The sequence below is a fragment of the Rhinoraja longicauda genome, chromosome 3, assembly GCF_053455715.1.
Source record: "Rhinoraja longicauda isolate Sanriku21f chromosome 3, sRhiLon1.1, whole genome shotgun sequence".
Taxonomy (NCBI): domain Eukaryota; kingdom Metazoa; phylum Chordata; class Chondrichthyes; order Rajiformes; family Arhynchobatidae; genus Rhinoraja; species Rhinoraja longicauda.
This window is the reverse complement of record NC_135955.1, coordinates 26,471,140-26,490,634: the sequence shown is the minus strand read 5'-3', so window position 1 is coordinate 26,490,634 and position 19,495 is coordinate 26,471,140.

The following is a 19,495-nucleotide window of genomic DNA, read 5'->3' as shown; positions in this document are numbered from 1 at the left end:
TTTTGCATGGTAGCCTGCTCTGGAAGGTTCAATCACATGGAATCCAGAGAGAGCTAACTAACTGGATACAGAATTGGCTTCATGCAAGGAAGCAGAGGGTGGTCCATTTTGGGAAATCGACCAAGAGCAGGACATTCACAGTAAACTGTAGGGCACTAGGGAGAGTTGTAGACCAGAAGGGATATAGAAGTACAAGTACATAGTTCTCTGAAAGTAATGTTGCAGGTAGATATGGGTGATGAAGAAGACATTTGGCACATTGGCCTTCATCAGTCAGAGAATTAAGTACAGAAGATGGGACATTGTGTTACAGTTGTAGAAGACATTGGTGAGGCCACACCTAGTATATTGTGTTTAGCTTTGTTCACCCTGCTATAGGAAAGATGCCATTAATTTGGAAAGGTGCAAAAAAAATTCAAGAAGGTGTGACCAGGACTTGAAGGCCTAGGCTATTGGGAGAGATTGAATAAGCTAGGACTTTATTCCCTGGAGTGCAAGAGTGGAGTGATCTTATAGAGGTGTATAAAATCATGAAGTGAATGCCACAGAAGTGGAATTCTCTGCCACAGAAGGTAGTTGAGGCCAGTTCATTGGCTATATTTAAGAGGGAGTTAGATGTGGCCCTTGTGGCTAAAGGGATTAGGGGGTATGGAGAGAAGGCAGGTACAGGTTACTGAGCTGGATGATCAGCCATGATCATATTGAATGGCGGTGCAGGCTCGAAGGGCCGAATGGCCTACTCCTGCACCTATTTTCTATGTTTCTATGAGGAGAATATATAAGGTGAATGCACAGCCTTTTTCCCAGGGTAGGGGCCTTTGCTTAAGGAGAAAGGGGAAAAATTTCATAGGAACCTGAGGGGCAACGTTTTGTTTTACACAAAGGGTTGTGGGTATATGGAATGAGCTGCAAGAGGAAGTAGTTGGGGCAGGTAAGTTAAAAGACATTTGGACAGGTACATGATAAGAAAGGTATATGAGGCAAACAGGCAAATTTAATCATCTTAGTTGGGGCATCTTAGTGGTTATGGATGTGTTGGGCTGATTATTTCAATGATACTTTATTGTCATGTGTACCGAGGCACAGTGAAATTCTTTGTTTTTGCATACAATCCGGTAAAATCATACAGGAGACCTCAGCTATGAAGTACACACAGAGTTGTCATGTTTCTGGCGCCGACAAAGTTACAAAAGTTCATCGAACAGTCTTTTTTTACATGCAATCATTATGAATTATTTTAAGAATGACAATAAAGCCAAAAAATCTCAATGTAAACAAACAAATTGACAATAGACAATAGACAATAGACAATAAGTGCAGGAGTAGGCCAGTAGGAGTATAATAAATTGAGCTGATTATAATTCCAGGATCACATATCAATCACATTATAAAGTTATATTTTATTTATTTAAGAAATATTGTTTACTGGATATAATAGGGCGTGATGGATTATGAATACTCCTTGAATCAATGCAATTTATGTGGTGACGATCCTTACACTATTAATTTTAGGATACAGAGTCAGTGAAAGGGCAACAATTATTATGAAGCTGTGTGTGTTGCAAATTCCTGATGCAGATTTTTAAAGTAGAATGCTGCTACTCATTCTTTGGAGTGCTGAATGATCAGAGACAATAGCCAGGACATTAAAGCAAGTTTTGTTGTTGCACCTTAATGAAACAAATTGGTCAGTCAAGTAGACAGTTGTCTTCCAAACCACATCCAGTCCTGCTGAAGATACATCTTCCTTTGAGGGGTTAGGAGCTGACCCTTGCCTCTGTGTTACTCCTACACCCACACTGTTTATACTGGCCTATCAAGGTTTATCTTCTGTTCAATGAAGACTTCCAAGACATTGATATTGGAGAAATTGGCACAATAGTGATACTAAAGGTCAAAGGAGGTAAGTCAGGTTAGGGTTTTCTTGTTTCATGATCGTCATTGTCAGATCCTCGCCTTGACCCGAATATAATAAACACACTTCAAGGACACTGAACATAAACGCTTTGTTTCATTCATCTGCCATTCCTTTACATCCCAGCAACATGTGTCCTCTGACCTTTCTGACTCATAGTAACACGTGATACATTTAAATTCAGTTCAGTTTAGTTTATTGTCCCGTGTACCGAGGTACAGAAAAAAGCTTTTGTTGCATGCTATCCAGTCAGCAGAAAGATAATTAATAAGACATTGGTTACCATAACATCCCTCCCTTTTTCAAACAAAAAGGATATCCACATCGTCATATTGTGAACTGAACATTCCAACACCATGTAGTAAATGGCATTCGTTACATTGATAACGTATCATTTTCACATGTCACCACATCTCATCGTCCTCGTATATCTTAGGTGGTCTTTTCCGACGCTTTGATCTGGCCACTGCCTCTGTCTGCACTGGTGCTGGATTCTGATCTGTTATGTGCTGTTCCACCAGTTCATCATCTCGATTCTGGTTTTGCATCAAGCCATTTGATTTGCAACTTTGTACAACCTGATCCTTGATTTGATTTTCCAACTCATCTCCATAGTTGCAGCCCTCAGAAATTGATGCAATCTTGTGACAAACTGAGCAATGCTTTCCCCCTCTCTCTGTCTCATCTGCTGAGATACATGTCGTTGAAATGTCACATTAGTTTACACCAAATAATGCTTCTTCAAAGCAGCAATAGCCATTGCATAATCTGCTTTGCCTCCTGTCTCTTTGAAAGTCTCCCGAACTGAAGCTTCAGCACTGTACAATAACAATGCTCCCCATCATGTGAGCATCGTTGCTTCTTCAACAAACAGGCTTAGGCCATCGGCATAAACATCAAATTCCTTTGACCAAGCCTCGCATCTTGCACTCACAAAACCCGCGTGTCCACTTGGGTCGAATAAATTCATATTTCTAATTCCAGCTGCATTGTTAAACTTTTCTTCAAAAGTTGAACTAAACAATTCCTAGTTCATCCTCGTCGCCAATGTCAGATCCTCGCCTTAATCCGAAAATAATAAACACAATTCAAGGACACTGAACGTAAACGCTTTGTTTTCTTCGTCAGTTATTCCTTTACATCCCGGCAACATGTGTCCTCTGACCTTTCTGACTCATAGTAACACGTGATACATTTAAATATGATGTCCGTTACCATGACAGTTATTATCCGACATACTACTTGCAATATAAATCATGGATGTTGTGAACACAGTTGAAAACTATAGGATTAGCACATAGCTCCACTCCTGATTTTATGATTGGAAGATTTTATGGAGTTAAAGATGCATATTTGAGGAAACTCCAGCAGGGATTTAATTAATGATCTCTTCAACAGTTATGATCACAGGGAATTCTCTTGTTCCCTGGTAACTTTAGTCGTTCAAGGGCTCTACGGCACCTTAAATACATGATCATTTTTTTCAATGACAGGGAGGCTAAATTAAAGGAGAGTGTCGCTTTACTGGAATTTCACAAAGTGTATATCTCATTCCACAGCTTTTCTGGGGGGTTATTCTAATATCTTAATTTAACTCACTCAAAATTGTATGTGTAATTTAGCCACATGCTCTCATTATAATAATTTTTTAGATATATGGATACAGAGAATGCTCTGGTTATCATTTTTCAAAATTTCACAGATCCTGGGAATTATATTATTTTAGTCCATTCAGTGGGGGTGGGGGGAGGGGAGGGGGGGAATTGGGGGAGAAGGGGTGGGGGTGGGGGGTAGTGGGGGTGGGGGGAGGGGAGGGGGAGTGGGGGGGGAAGGGAGAGGGAGTGGGAGTGGGGGAGGGGTTTAGAGTTTAGCGATACATCACGGAAAAAGGCCCTTCGGCCCACCGAGTCCATACCGACATTGATCCCCACGCATTAACACTATCCTACACACACTAGGGACAATTTTACATTTATACCAAGTCAATTAATCTACAAACCTGTATGTCTTTGGAGTGTGGGATGAAACTGAAAATCTGGGAGAAAACCCACGTGGTCACTCGGGGAATGTACAGACTCTGTATAGACAGTGGTTAGGATCGAACCTGGGTCTCCGTCTCTGAAAGAGCTGTAAGGCAGCGACTCCACTGCGGTGCCACCATGCCGCCCTCATTTATGTTTTTTATTTTTTACATTATTTTTGTAACTAGTAGAGTGGATAAGGGAGAACCAGTCGATGTGTTATATCTGGACTTTCAGAAGGCCTTCGACAAGGTCCCACATAGGAGATTGGGGTACAAACTTAAAGCACACGGTATTGGGGGTTCAGTGTTGAGGTGGATAGAGAATTGGTTGGCGGACAGGAAGCAAAGAGTAGGAATAAACGGGTCCTTTTCGGAATAGCAGGCAGTGACTAGTGGGGTACCGCAAGGCTCAGTGCTGGGACCCCAGTTATTTACAGTGTATATTAATGATTTGGGCGAGGGAATTGAATGCAACATCTCTAAGTTTGCGGATGACACGAAGCTGGGTGGCAGTGTTAGCTGCGAGGAGGATGCTAGGAGGCTGCAGAGTGACCTGGATAGATTAGGAGAGTGGGCAAATGCATGGCAGATGCAATATAATGTGGATAAATGTGAGGTTATCCACTTTGGCGGCAAGAACAGGAAAGCAGAGTATTACCTGAATGGTGGCCAATTAGGAAAAGGGGAGATGCAACGTGACCTGGGTGTCATGGTGCACCAGGCATTGAAAGCAAGCGTGCAGGTGCAGCAGGCAGTGAAGAAAGCGAATGGTTTGTTAGCATTCATAGCAAGAGGATTTGAGTATAGGAGCAGGGAGGTTCTGCTGCAGTTGTACAGGGCCTTGGTGAGACCGCACCTGGAGTATTGTGTACAGTTTTTGTCTCCTAATCTGAGGAAAGACATTCTAGCCTTAGAGGGAGTACAGAGAAGGTTCACCAGATTGATCCCTGGGATGGCAGGACTTTCATATGAAGAAAGACTGGATAGACTAGGCTTATACTCGCTGGAATTTAGAAGACTGAGGGGGGATCTTATTGAAACATATAAAATTCTTAAGGGGTTGGAGAGGCTAGATGCGGGAAGATTGTTCCCGATGTTGGGGAAGTCCAGAGCCAGGGGTCACAGTTTAAGGATAAGGGGGAAGGCTTTTAGGACCGAGAAGAGAAAGCATTTTTCCACACAGAGAGTGGTGAGTCTGTGGAATTCTCTGCCACAGAAGGTAGTTGAGGCCAGTTAATTGGCTATATTTAAGAGGGAGTTAGATGTGGCCCTTGTGGCTAAAGGGATCAGGGGATATGGAGAGAAGGCAGGTACAGGTTTCTGAGCTGGATGATTAGCCATGATCATATTGAATGGCGGTGCAGGCTCGAAGGGCCGAATGGCCTACTCCTGCACCTATTTTCTATGTTTCTATGTTTATCAGTATAGTACATTATTCGTTGAATACAAATAGTAGGTTCATTTTTCAAAGCTATGTTGGGTACCACATTTCAGGATGTATGTCAGCACACATAATTTTATGAAATATAAACAATTGTTATGCACAACCAATCATTTTCACAGTAGACTTATTTATGATATTTTTTATTTGGTGTTTCTAAGTAAATGCTTCTTATGTGAGTAAAGATTTAAGACTAACCTTGTTTAACACTGTCACTTATTAGCTTCTCCTGGTGCTTTAAGAAAAACCGAGTATGGTCAAAAGCAAGAGTAGTAAATGTCCCGGTCACAGCCACAGCCACAGAAACAGCACAACCTTTCAGGTCCTCCAGTACAGGGATTGCTGCAGCCTCCAACAGATGATATGCTTGACATTGGCCAGCTGCAAGCAGAAGAAAAATATTACTCGTCAACAAAATGATAAAATGCTGGAAATACTCAGCAGGTTAAGCAGTATCTGTGGATAAATAGAATTAACATTTTAGGTCAATGACATCTCATCAAAACCTAGAAAAGTTAGAAATAAAACAAGTTCTCAGTTGCAGAGAAAATGATGTGGAAGTGTTTGGCTGCAGAACGGGAGATATTAAATGGCACGTGGTTGTGGGTGTTGTTTAAGAAAGTGTGATAAGGTATCAACATAGTGTAACCAGGATGAAATTTGAAATACAGGTGGTTCTGCGGTGACATCATCTTCCAATAGCATGAGTTGGATAGAACGCAATTAAATAGTTAGGAACACTATTTGCATTACACGGGCCAAATTGGTTATAACACGATTTCCAGCGGGAATTAGAGAACCACTTAAAAAATGTCAAGCAGTAAAGGGGAGGGGAAAAATAAGTTGTACCTTTTATCCTTTATCTTTGCACTGTGGATAGCTTGAATGTATTCATAATTGGTCTATTTGTGACTGGATAGCATGCAAACAAAAGCTTTTCACTGTAACTTAATGCTAATGACAATAATAAGAAACTAAACTCACTTAAAATCTGTAACCTTCCCACATTAATCAGACCCCATTGTCCCTCACCTCACCCGAAACGTCGGCTTTCCATATTCTCCACAAATGCTGCCTGACCTGCTGTATTACTCCAGCATTTTCTGTCTTTTTTTGTAAATCAGCATCTGCTATTGCTACTTCTATTGACACGTGCAATGACTATTAAACAATGTAACGTATAGCCTTTAATATTTTTAGTGTCTAATGACAAAAATAAATTAAAGCTATTAGAAAAATCTTGATTTTTGAAAATCCCGTGGGGAAAAAACGTTGTCATTGTGAGTCTGAAATTCTCTAGCCCTTAACTCCCTCTTTTCCCATTGACACAATAGTTTTAGTTTAGTTTAGAGATACAGCTTGGAAACAGGTTCTTCACCCACCGAGTCCACGCCAACAATTGATCACTCGTTCACATTAGTTCCAGAACAAGGGGCCGCAGTTTAAGAATAAGGGCCATTAGAACTGAGATGAGGAAAAACCTTTTCAGTCAGAGAGTTGTAAATCTGTGGAATTCTCTGCCTCAGAAGGCAGTGGAGGCCAATTCTCTGAATGCATTCAAGAGAGAGATAGATAGAGCTCTTAAGGATAGCGGAGTCAGGGGGTATGGGGGAAGGCAGAAACGGGGTACTGATTGAGAATGATCAGCCATGATCACATTGAATGGCGGTGCTGGCTCGAAGGGCCGAATGGCCTCCTCCTGCACCTATTGTCTATGTTATCCCACCATCTCATCCATTCCCTATACACTAGGGGTAACTTTACAGAGGTCAATTAATCTACAAACTCACGTCTTTGGAATGTGGGAGGAATCCAGAGCACTTGGAGGAGACCACACGGTCATATGGAGAATATGCAAACTCCACACACACGGCACCCGAGCTCAGGATTGAGCTAGGTCTCTGGCGTTATGAGACAGCAGCGCTACCAGCTGCACCACTGTGCTGCCCCATGTTTTTTCTGTGATTTTCTTTAACATGGTTTCTTAGGAATATAACTATAATGTTATAACAGAACTACCCGTAATAAAAGGGGAGAGAAAAATGAATATTCAAAATGTCAGACACGAGAATAGTATGGCTGAAGATCTGAAATTCAACACCGAGTCCTGAAGGCTTCATCAGAAGGCAAGCTGTTGCTCCAAGAGTATATGTTGTGTTTTGTTAGAATAATGTAGACAGATACAGTGGGATGGAGAACTAAAGTGATTGGCAACTGGAAGCTCAAGATCATCTTTATATATTAAATGGGGCTGTTCTGTAAAATGGTTACCTAATCTGTTTCGAATGCAGTGTGCCACCACTTGAAATGACTACTTAGGTTGTTCTATTCACAAAATGCTGGAGTAACTCAGCAGGTCTGGCAGCATTTCAGGAGAGAAGGAATGTGTGACGTTTCGGGTCGAGACCCTTCTTCAGACTGAAGAAGGGTCTCGACCCGAAACGTCACCCATTCCTTCTCTCCTGAGATGCTGCCTGGCCTGCTGAGTTACTCCAGCATTTTGTGAATAAATACCTTCGATTTGTACCAGGATCTGCAGTTATTTTCTTACACTTAGGTTGTTCTAACAACAAAAATGTTTTATTGCTAATTGTTCTCAGTTCTGATGCAAGATTAATTTGCAATAGCCACCTTTCCTCAGATGCCGACTGATCTGCTATTTTCAGTTTTATTTCAAGTTTCCAGCATCTATAGTATTTTGCTTTTATGAATTAAATATACTACTCATAAATTTGGAAACTGGCTTTTGATATTTGTTCTTTTATTGAATTAATCATATTCAACTACATATTTTATGATCCTATTTTAAATTTTAATTCCAAGATGCTTGAGCCAGGGAACTGAGTAACTTACTTTTGCAGTGTGGTTCTAATGTAGCTTAAAATTATTCTACACTCTAATGCTAAAAAACCTAGCATAGTTTTACTCTCAGTGCAGTGATTCTTCATGTTAATAGCCAACAGAAGCAATATTTTTAAAACCAATTTTATGACAATTTCTATCTTAAAATGTCAAAGAAATTTGAATACCTGATGCTTGAACTTGTATTATAAAGCTACTTAAATCTTGCTGCCCAGTTTCCTGCACCAAATCTGTCATTGGTGCCTTCACTGATTCACTGCTCACTTCAATGTTGTGAAGACTTTCGTCATCTGAAATAGAAAACCAAGTCTCTCAATTGCTGACAATTCAGAAAGGTAATTAAGGAACCCTTTCCAATAAATAAGGAAAGTACAAATTAAAAATAACAAGTAGATCACATTAAAATCCTTAAGCATCTTGAAACAAATTCTAGCTTTCAATAATGTGGATAAATAGATCAGCTAAGAGAAAATGGGGATGTCGTTAAAACCTCACATTCAAAAGTGACGAAGTGTTAGCTCCCTGATATTAATGATGAACTCGACAATGGGATTTAAATGTTTGTTGTGATACTCTACTAGCTTCCATAAACACTATTGAGACCCACTCCTATAAGTTTTCTCAAATTCAGAGGCTGGTTGCGCTCATATTGTCCTCAGCCTTGAACTCAAAACGCTCCAGTCCTTTTGTTGGAACTAAATTCGTTGGAGGTTGGGTGTCAGCTGGTTGTTTTAATACTACTCAGCAGTTGGGGGCAAAAACCCCAACATCTCTCCAAGTCACAATCGCACAGAAGCAACTTACATTTAGCTAATAGTCTTTTATTTGGCAACATAATAGTGCTATTAGTAGAGGTATTGGTATCGGTTTATTGTTGCCACATGCACTGAGATACAATGAAAAACTTTGTTTTGTGTGTTATTCAGGTAAATCATATCAAGCTTGAGTACATCAGGTTGTGCAAACGAGAAGGTAAACAGAATGCAGAGATGCTGCCTGCCAGGAACAATGACCCAGGCTCAGACTTAACCTTGATTGGAGTTTGCACATTCCTCTATGGAGTTTGCGTATTCTCTGTGACTGCATGGGTTTCATTGGGATGCTGTGGTTTCCTCTCACATTTCAAAGATGTGCTGGTGGGTAAGTTAGTGAGCCACAGTAAATTATTCCATGTGTGTAGGTGAGTGGTAGAATTTAGGGAGATAATTTAGAGAATGGGGTGAGAATGATAAGAACATTAGGAGAATACAAAATATTGGGATCACATTACGGTTGATGGTTCGGATGGACCCTGTTTTTATCACTGCACAGCAGAGCTGGACCTTACCCTCAACAACTTATCCTTCGACTCCTCTCACTTCCTCCAAATCCAAGGCAAAGCTACGAGCACTCGCATAGGGCCTAGCTACGCCTGCCTCTTTGTAGGGTACGTCGGAAAATTCCTGTTCCAGGCGTACACTGGCCCTATTCCCGAACTCTCACTACATTGATGCTGCATTGGTGCTGCCACCTGTACCCATGCAGAACTCCCTGACCATCAATTTCACCACTAATTTCCATCCTGCTCTTAAATTTACTTGGACCATCTCCGATATCTCCCTACCATTTCTGGGTGTCACCATCTCCATCACAGGAGACAGATTTGTGACCGACATCTACTACAAACCTACTGACTCCCATAGCTATCTTGTCTACACTTCTTCCCACCCTGTTTCCTGTAAAAACTCTGTCCCCTACTCCCAATTCCTCCGTCTACGCCGTATCTGCGCCCAGGATGAGGTGTTCCATACAAGGGCATCGGAGATGTTCTCATTCTTTAGGAAACGATGGTGCCCCTCTTCTATTATAGATGAGGCTCTCGCTAGGGTCTTCTCAATATCCCGTAGCTCCGCTCTTGCTCCCCCTCCCCCTATTCGTAACAAGGATAGAGTTACGTCCAACATTATCCTCCAACATTTCCACAACCTCCAACGGGATCCCACTACTGGCCACATTCTCCCTCTCCACCCTTTTCTGCTTTCCGCATAGACCGTTCACTCCGAAACTCCCTGGTCCACGCGTCTCTTCCCACCAAAACCACCCACCTCCCCAGGTACTTTCCCATGCAACCGCAGGAGATGCAACACCTGTCCCTTTACCTCCCCCCTCTACTCCATCCAAGGACCCAGTCTTTCCAGGTGAGGCAGAGGTTCACCTGCACCTCCTCCAACCTCATCTACTGTATCCACTGTTCCAGGTGTCAACTTCTCTACATCGCCGAGGCTCGGCGATCGTTTCACTGAACACCTCCGCTCAATCCATCTTAACCAACCTGATTTCCCGGTGGCTCAGCACTTCAACTCCCCCTCCCATTCCCAATCTGACCTTTCTGTCCTGGGCCTCCTCCATTGCCAGAGTGAGGCCCAGCGCAAATTGGAGGAACAGCACCTCATATTTCGCTTGGGTAGTTTACACCCCAGCGGTATCAACATTGACTTCTCTAACTTCAGATAGTCCCTACTTTCCCTCTCTATCCTCTCCCCCTTTCCAGTTCTCCCACCAGTCTTCCTGTCTCCGACGACACCCTATCTTTGTCCCGCCCCATCTCCTGACCTCAGTCTGAAGAAGGGTCTCGACCCGAAACGTCACCCATTCCTTCTCTCCAGAGATGCTGCCAGACCCGCTGAATTAGTCTAGCATCTTGTGTCTACCTTCTTCACTGTATAGTTCTCTAACAGTGTGACACTAAAGTCCAAATGTACAGGATAAGTACGCCTGATGATCCAAAACTTGGCAAAAGAGATAGATTTTAAAGAGCACCCTAAAGTAGGAGATAGATATTGAGGATCAGATATGTTTGTAGAGTGAATTACAGAGTATTGTCAAAAATGTTGAAAATTATAAAATGAGTAAGTTTTAAACTGTTTAACCCTAGACCTTGCACAGTGGGGAGGGATGATGGGGGAAAATGGCCAGCATAGGGAACCTAAGGATGTTTGGAAGGTAATAAATAGATGTTATTTGTATATATTCAATGTATTTAGCTTTCACAGCACAGCTAGTTTAGTTAAAATAAACATTGGGAGTTGTAAATAACTGAGGATAATTAAAACTAATACACACTGCTAAAAAATAGATCTCCTTATTTTAGGGTGATCCTCGCATGAAGGAGGGACAAATATTCACAATTCTGTCTAGGTTCTTATTCGTTGCAACTTTGAGATTACAGCTGCTCTTTGTCGCTGTACCCAGCAAATAACAGCCTTTATAATAAACTGACTCCATTACTTCTCCATACAGAGATAATTACCTTTATTATACAAATGGGGGGAGCGGTATACTAAATAACAGAAAACACAAGGTTGTAGACAACTCTGGGGAAAAGGCAGGCAGGTGGGGCTAGTGTAGATGGGGCATTTTGGTCAGCGTGGGCAAGTTTCCACATCGTATGACTCTATGACTCTATGTCACCTGTCCATGTCATCCAAAGATACTGGCTGATCTGCTGAATTACTCCAGTACTTTGTGATTTTTTTTTTACTATACTTGTGAATCTGAGGAATCTTTTAAGGAAAAATAAACGTGCAGCCTGAAATTGCTCTGGGAACTGAGTATTTTCTTATTTCGCTTCAAAAACAGCCCAAGCTTCACCCTAACAACAGAGCTTAAACAAAATCTATAGCAAAGAACTATTGAATAATTAGTTAAATATTAAAAATGGGGTGGGGTGGGGTGGGGGTGTTGTGCGGGGTTGCTGCAACTTACTGACAGAGATCTGATTTTCCTCGTTATTATTTGTCTGACAAGAAGCTGCCACCTTCTTGGACCTTAGCATAATGAAGTTGCTGAGAGGATCACAGTCTTCCTGGTATGGTTTTGTCTTGGGACCACTCTTATCTTCAGAACTAATGGAGCTCGTAATGGAAATGGTGGTTATATTTTGTAACTTCAAAGGTAATGCTTCACTTCCAATATTTACGTCTTGCTGTGCATCAGAATATGCTGTTTCTTCATCTTCAGAATATGTTTTAACAGTAACATTATTATTCCCATTAATTAAGGTTGGGCTTTCAGAACATTCTGTTAAACAAAGTGGGAGATAAACATTATTACTGGAGCTTTTAAATGTAATTTGTTTACCATAAGACTTATGGTATAAATTTATGGTTGGCCTTTTCATAATTGGCCAGACCTTTTATGTATTGCAGCAGTACACAAGAGCATGAAATGCATTAGAGTCAGTTGAGGTTACATTAAGACAGCAAGTTCAGCACATTATGGCTTTGTTTTCTCACTAATGCTGAATTTGTGCTTAAAGCCTAATCTGACCTTAGATATACATTTGCACCATTACGGAAGTGATAAAACTCCTGCAGTAGTACAAAACTAACTTTTAAAACATGACTACATTATATTCACACAAGATTAAGATAAATAAAAATATAATTCAATCACCTCACTGAGCCACAAATTATGTTTGAGGGCTGAACTAAACCATTATGCTTTTAAAAATATATCATATGCGTGTCAAAGATTATATAACATGCAACGTTTATGGATTTCTAAGTACTGAGAGATCTAATGATAAGCATTTTAAATTATTCTACGTAAAGGCAAATTCATTCTTTTCACAACATTGTGTGATTATATACATTTTAATGATGTGGAATTTAATCAGTGAACATACTTTCCAAGTGAACCATGGTAACTGGTGAAAATTCTTCCAATTTAGCAGCTGGCAATTCTTTTGTTTCAATATGGCCTAAGTGCAGTTGCTCCATTATGTCTATCTGAATTGCAGCTATTTTCACATACTCTTCCCACAAACATTTTACTGCAGCACTTATCAGCTCCTCTGGGGAGACATTTAGCAGGTAAATTAACTCAGAAACTGGTTGATGATGGAAGACATGTTCTTTAATCCGAGGTTCTAAAAAAATAAAGAATAGCTATTAATAATATATTAAGAAAACCAGTAAGAAAATATTCAACAGAAAACCTCAACTTTGGGTTCCATCATTGCTTTCCTTGAAAGATTATTTGTTTTCCTATTTTCAAGAATGTATGTTCGGTTCCCTTAAAATTTTCACAATCTCCAATGTAATTTTCATAATCTCCAATCAAGAATATCTCAAGGTATCTTTTCTCCCAAGATGCTTTCTTATCAATCCCAAACTGACACCAAATCACAGAAGCATCGATCAGGGCAGACATCCAAACTTTTGCCAAAGAGTAATAACTATGCATCTAAAAGGACAAGAGTGAGATAGAGAAATTTGGTGAGGAATAGAAGGGAATGTGGGGTGTATTCCAGAGTTTAAGGCGAAGGCAGGCATTAACATCAGGGATTTGTAAGTGGTCATAATTAGAGAGAACACAAAGATTTCAAAGGGATGTAAAGCTTATAGAGGTAGAAGAAATGAAGACATGAGAGGATTTGCATACATGGATGGGAGTGTTGCTAAATCGGAAGCCAAAGCAGGTTAACAAACAGTCAAAAGAGTCGGCTGAGGTTATTAAATGAGGGATAGCATTAAAATCGTCGTCTTGAGGTAATAAAGCCTTGGAAGCAAAGATTTCAGGACTGGTATCAGTAGTAAAGAAAGCACGCTCAATGCTAACATTTTTCTTCAAGAGGGCATGCAGACAAAAACAGGGATGTAATGCTGTGGCTCTATAAGGCGCTGGTAAGGCCGCATTTAGAATATTGTGAGCCATTTTGGGCACCATATCTGAAGAAGGATGTGCTGACTCTGGAGAGGGTCCAGAGGAGGTTTACAAGAATGGTCCCAGGAATGAGTAGGTTAACCAATGATGAGCGTTTGTCGGCACTGGGCCCATACTCACTGAAGTTTAGAAGAATGAGGGGGGACCTCATTGAAAGGTGCAGAATAGTGAAAGGCTTGGATAAAGTGGATGGTGAGAGGATGTTTCCACTATGGGGAGTCTAGGACTAGAGGTCATAGAATTAAAGGACGTTCTTTTAGGAGGGAGGGTGGTGAATCTGTGGAATTCTTTGCCACAGAAGGCTGTGGAGGCCAAGGCAGTGGATATTTTTAAGGCAGAGATAGATAGATTCTTAATTAGTACAGGTGTCAGAGGGGGAGAAGGCAGGAGAATGGGGTAGGAGGGAGAGATAGATCAGCTATGATTGAAAGGTGGAGTAACTTGATGGGCCGAATGGCCTAATTCTACTCCTATCTCTTATGACCTTGTGATCTTATGACTGAGTGAGCTAAGGTAGGGGTAACTATCAAGCACAACACCAATGTTAATAATGTGATGACACAGCACATGAAACGTTCCTTGATCTTTTTCATTTTAATTTGAGGACATTTAATCTCTTGATTCATTTCCCCAAAATATTTCACTTGCCTTGTCTGTTGACAATTATAGTTCCACTTTTCTCAATATCATCTAGAGGACATGCCACCACACAGGCAAATATGGAAACAAAATAAAAATAGGAGCCGGGCAGATTCTTAATTATGTTTAAAAACTCAATGTGTCATCAGCAGATATCAGAAAACAAAAGGTCACAGTAGCAACAAGTAAACCACCACCAGTTGCAATGGAAATTTTCAAGCACCAAACTCTCATGTGATTAAGGTGCATCCATACTCAAAAATTACTCTGATCTCACAATCTGTACCCCAGTTCGTTCAGCTGGTATTATATCTCTTGATCTTTAACCCACCTAATGTACCTCATATTCTCTGCTCTCCTCCCACCACTTCTCATAATCTCCATGTACTTTCCATTGAGGCCCCTTTTAATCCGACCTATTCTTCCACTTCTCTCTCTATTGGGGACTTAATTTACTCAATGACTTCTGAATTTATAAAGTGAATTTAATACTTAATCCTGGTACTTCATGTGCTACTATGGCAGATAGTATAGAGACACACAATTTCTTATCTCAAACGTTTGTAATCTTCCTTATATTAAAAAGCTTAATTGACTTTGATACATCTGCAAATATGAACAATATAGAAATTAGAAGCTGAAGCGGGCCACATTGCCCTTTTCTGCCCATTCCACCATTCAGCAAAGTTATGGCTAATCTGATTGTCACCTCAACTCCACATTCCTGTTTACAGCAGTAACTTTTCAGCCCAATAAAATATTTAGTTAGTTCTGCCTTATATTCAAATACCCTGTTTCCACTGCCATTGAAAAAGAGTTCCAAATAAATTACCCACCAAGAAAAAAATGTCATCATCTTTCTCTTAAATGTGTGATCCCTTTAAATTTTGACCTGCCCAACTTCTCCACATCCTCCCTGTCAAGACATCTCAATGGTTTTCAATAAGACCCAGGCTAAATGAATAGTTTATGTTAAGCGCATTGAACAATTCTGGACAAGACCTCACTTGGTATTACTGGTGAGATTTTTCCATGACTACACATAAAAGTTATTGTTATGAGCATATTTGGAAATTAAACCCTAATTATTGAAAGTGAAAGCATGAAGTAGCACAATCATAACATTATCAAGAAACCTGTAAAAGCACAATTGATTTCCCAACTAGATTCTGTTGTTTCCAGAGAACTTTCTTTCAGAGCAGCAACTTTTAATTCTAGTCTTTATCTCCTTTTTCTTTTCATCTCAAACATATTCATCTTGTGCAAAAGATAATCTTCAAAAAGTTCACAAACTCTGGTAATTCTTGTGTAGGCTTACCCTGAGTTTCAATTTCTTCTAGAGCAAAATATGTGCATTTTCCCCAGATTCCAATTATATTGTGTAAATGTAAAGGTAAACTGTCTTCCAAACAATATTATTAATATGAAAATTTTAGTTTCTCTGCGTGGAATATCCATTTTCTCCAGCATATGTTAAAAAATGTGACTAGTCTAACATAATATTTGTGCTCATTACCTCGCAACCTCAGAGATGCAATAGAGCTGTAGAAATTTTCTGCCTGCCATATTTCAAATTCCAACACATTCTTTGTTGTTTCTGTTAAAATTGCACTGTGAAGTGGAATACACAAAATATTATGTTAACAGTTCTTGCACTGTACAAAATTCTAGACCTAAAAATTATGACATCTTGAACTGCATAACACTGCACAAGATGGCTATAAATGTTATAAAACTTTCAAATGAAATATTTAAAGATCTGCCAAAATTTAACAGCAATTCTTTACTAACCAAAAACCAGACAATAGTATGAACTATGGATAAACAGGTGAAAATAAAGATTATAGATAAAGATCAAAAATAAGCTATTCCCATTATCAGATCAGAGCAGAAAGGAAGAAAATCAACAAGTGAGCACAAGCAAATGACTTCGGTGGTGATGTCAAATGAACATTTTAATCCATGCAGACACCAAGTTTCATACTGAGACACGAGATTGCATATACTGGAATCTTAGGCAAATAACAAATGGCTAGAGGTACTCAACAAGTCAGGCAGCATCTGTGGAGAGTCAGACAATGTTTTGGGTCCAGACTCTTCCTCAGAATGATAGAAGGGAGAAAGATGGTAAAGAGAGGTATGGATGGGACAAAGCCTGGCAAGTGATAGGTGGATACAGGTGATTGGCCGATGGGTGGAAATAGTAACAAAGGCAAGATAGAGGTGAAGTAGAGACAAAAGGGCATCCAATATGGAAGGAATAGTGAAATGTAAACATGGAGGGAGGGAGATGAGAAGAGCGGGTTGGCTGAAAGGGAAAGAGGGGTGATAATAGTGAAATAAAGGATGGAGTTGAGAGGGGTGGAAGACGAGTGGAAGGAAGAGGGGAAAAGAACAGGTTGGTAGGGATAGAGGACAAAAGGTATGTGCATGAGGGAGATAAGAAGGGCCGCTTAAAGTTGGAGATTCAATGTTCATATCGTTTGATTATAGGCTATCCACGCGAAATATGAGTTGCTGGAAAAAAGGAATAGGAGACGTTTTGGGTTGGAACCTTTCTTCAGATTGAAAGATAGAGGTGGGGGGGGGGGGGGGGGGGGGGGTTAGGGGGAACTGGTGGAGAGAAGAGGCCAGAACAAATCAGGGCTGGCAACAGTTGACCTCAGGAAGGATGGAGTCCATAATAGCTCATTGTTGGCTGGGAAACCTGTGCTGATGAGAAGGATACAAGATAGATGTTAGTGGTGAAGTTGATGAAATCAACAAGTTTTGCACAGCTGCAGGAGGCAGGCCCAGTGCATTCATCAATGTAGTGGAGAAAGAAGTGGGGATGGTGCCAGGATAAGTTTGAGACAAAGAGTGTTCAACACAATGAACAAAAAGACAGGCATAGCTATTGTGCATGGATACACCTCTGACTTGAAGGAGCTGAAAGGAATCAAAAGAGAAGTTGTTAAGGATGGGCATCAGTTCTGCCAGGTGGAGGAAAGTTAGTTGTCAGAGTTTAAGTTAGTAACATTCAAAGGTTGAAAAAAAAAAGCAATGATTCACTTTAGATCACGATGATTCTATTGCAGGAAAAATGTTCCCAATGTTGGGGCAATCCAGAATCAGGGGACACAGTCTAAGAATAAAGGGGAGGCCATTTAAAACTGAGGTGAGAAGAAACTTTTTCACCCAGAGAGTTGTGAATTTGTGGAATTCTCTGCCACAGAAGGCAGTGGAGGCCAATTCACTGGATGAATTTAAAAGAGAGTTAGATAGACCTCTAGGCGCTAGTGGAATCAAGGGATATGGGGAGAAGGCAGGTACAGATTACTGATTGTAGATGATCAGCCATGATCACAATGAATGGCGCATAATGCAACTTTTCAGCAAAAAAAAGTATGCATGCCAAATGCGCGTAAGCGTTATGCTACATTCACGTGTGAAAAACGACTATTATTTTCAAACAGTCTGTAGTTCTTGGACTACATGTACAATGTCAGGCCTATCATGAGTATATTCTACTATTATAGAAAGGTTATTGAACAGAAATACTTTTTACAAGGAAAAATTTGTTTTGTTTTGTTTTTTCTTTTCTTTTCTCAAAAAGTCAAGTCAAGTCAAGTCAAGTCAAGTTTATTTGTCACATGCACATACACGATGTGCAGTGAAATGAAAGTGGCAATGCCTGCGGATTGTGCATAAAAAAAGAATTACAGTTACAGCATATAAATAAAGTTAATACAGAGAAGACAAAATTTAGTCCCTGGAGTTATAAAAGTTAACAGTCCTGATGGCCTGTGGGAAGAAACTCCGTCTCATCCTCTCCGTTTTCACAGCGTGACAGCGGAGGCGCTTGCCTGACCGTAGCATCTGGAACAGTCCGTTGCTGAGGTGGCAGGGGTCCCTCATAATCTTGCTTGCTCTCGATCTACACCTCCTGATGTATAGGTCCCGCAGGGGGACGAGTGTAGTTCCCATGGCATGTTCTGCCGAACGCATTACTCTCTGCAGGGACATCCTGTCCTGGGCAGAGCTGTTCCCAAACCAGACTGTAATGTTGCCGGACAGGATGCTCTCTACAGCCCCAGAGTAGAAGCAATGAAGGATCCTCAGAGAGACTCTGAATTTCCTCAGCTGTCTAAGGTGGTAAAGGTGCTGCTTTGCCTTACCCACCAGTGCGGCAATGTGCGTTGCCCATGTCAAATCCTCTTTGATGTGGACTCCCAAGTATTTAAAACTTCTATTTTGCTTTTTCCTTACACATCCTAATTCTCTTGGTATCGAATAAAAGAACAAGTCATAAAATGTATGACTAAGTTATGAAGCAAGAGTTTCATTTAAAACTGCACATACCTAATTTAATTGGGGACATACTTGCTCCAGTGGTCTTCAACAGCAAATCACAACGGTCCATGTCCCCCCCAACCCTACTCCCCACCATCCCCCCTCTCCCCACCAACCCCCCTCTCCCCACCCCTCTCCCCCCCAACCCCCCTCCACACCCCCCACCCCTCTCCCCCCACCCCTCTCCCCCCATGCCCCCTACTCCACCCCACCCCCTCTACTCCCCCCCACCCCTCCCCCCTCCTTTCCTCCCCCATCCCTCCTCCCCCACTCCCCTCCCACCCCCACTCTCCCCTCCCTTCCTCCACCCCCTCGACCCCAACTCCCTCCTCCCACTCCACTGCCCCGGAAAAATGTGAGGCAAAATCAGAATGGTGGAAATGAAATAAGAAAGCGGAAACTTACGCCAAATTCGGAAGGGTTGGGAGGTCTGGGTTGGTATCAGTGTCTTAGATTGTTTACTTTTTTTAGCATGGAAAAACTATAACAATGTTTATGCAAAAGGAAGTCTTCAAATGCAGATGAGTAAAATAATTGGAATTAGCAGGTGAAAAGTACTTTATGCTTACTCAAACGA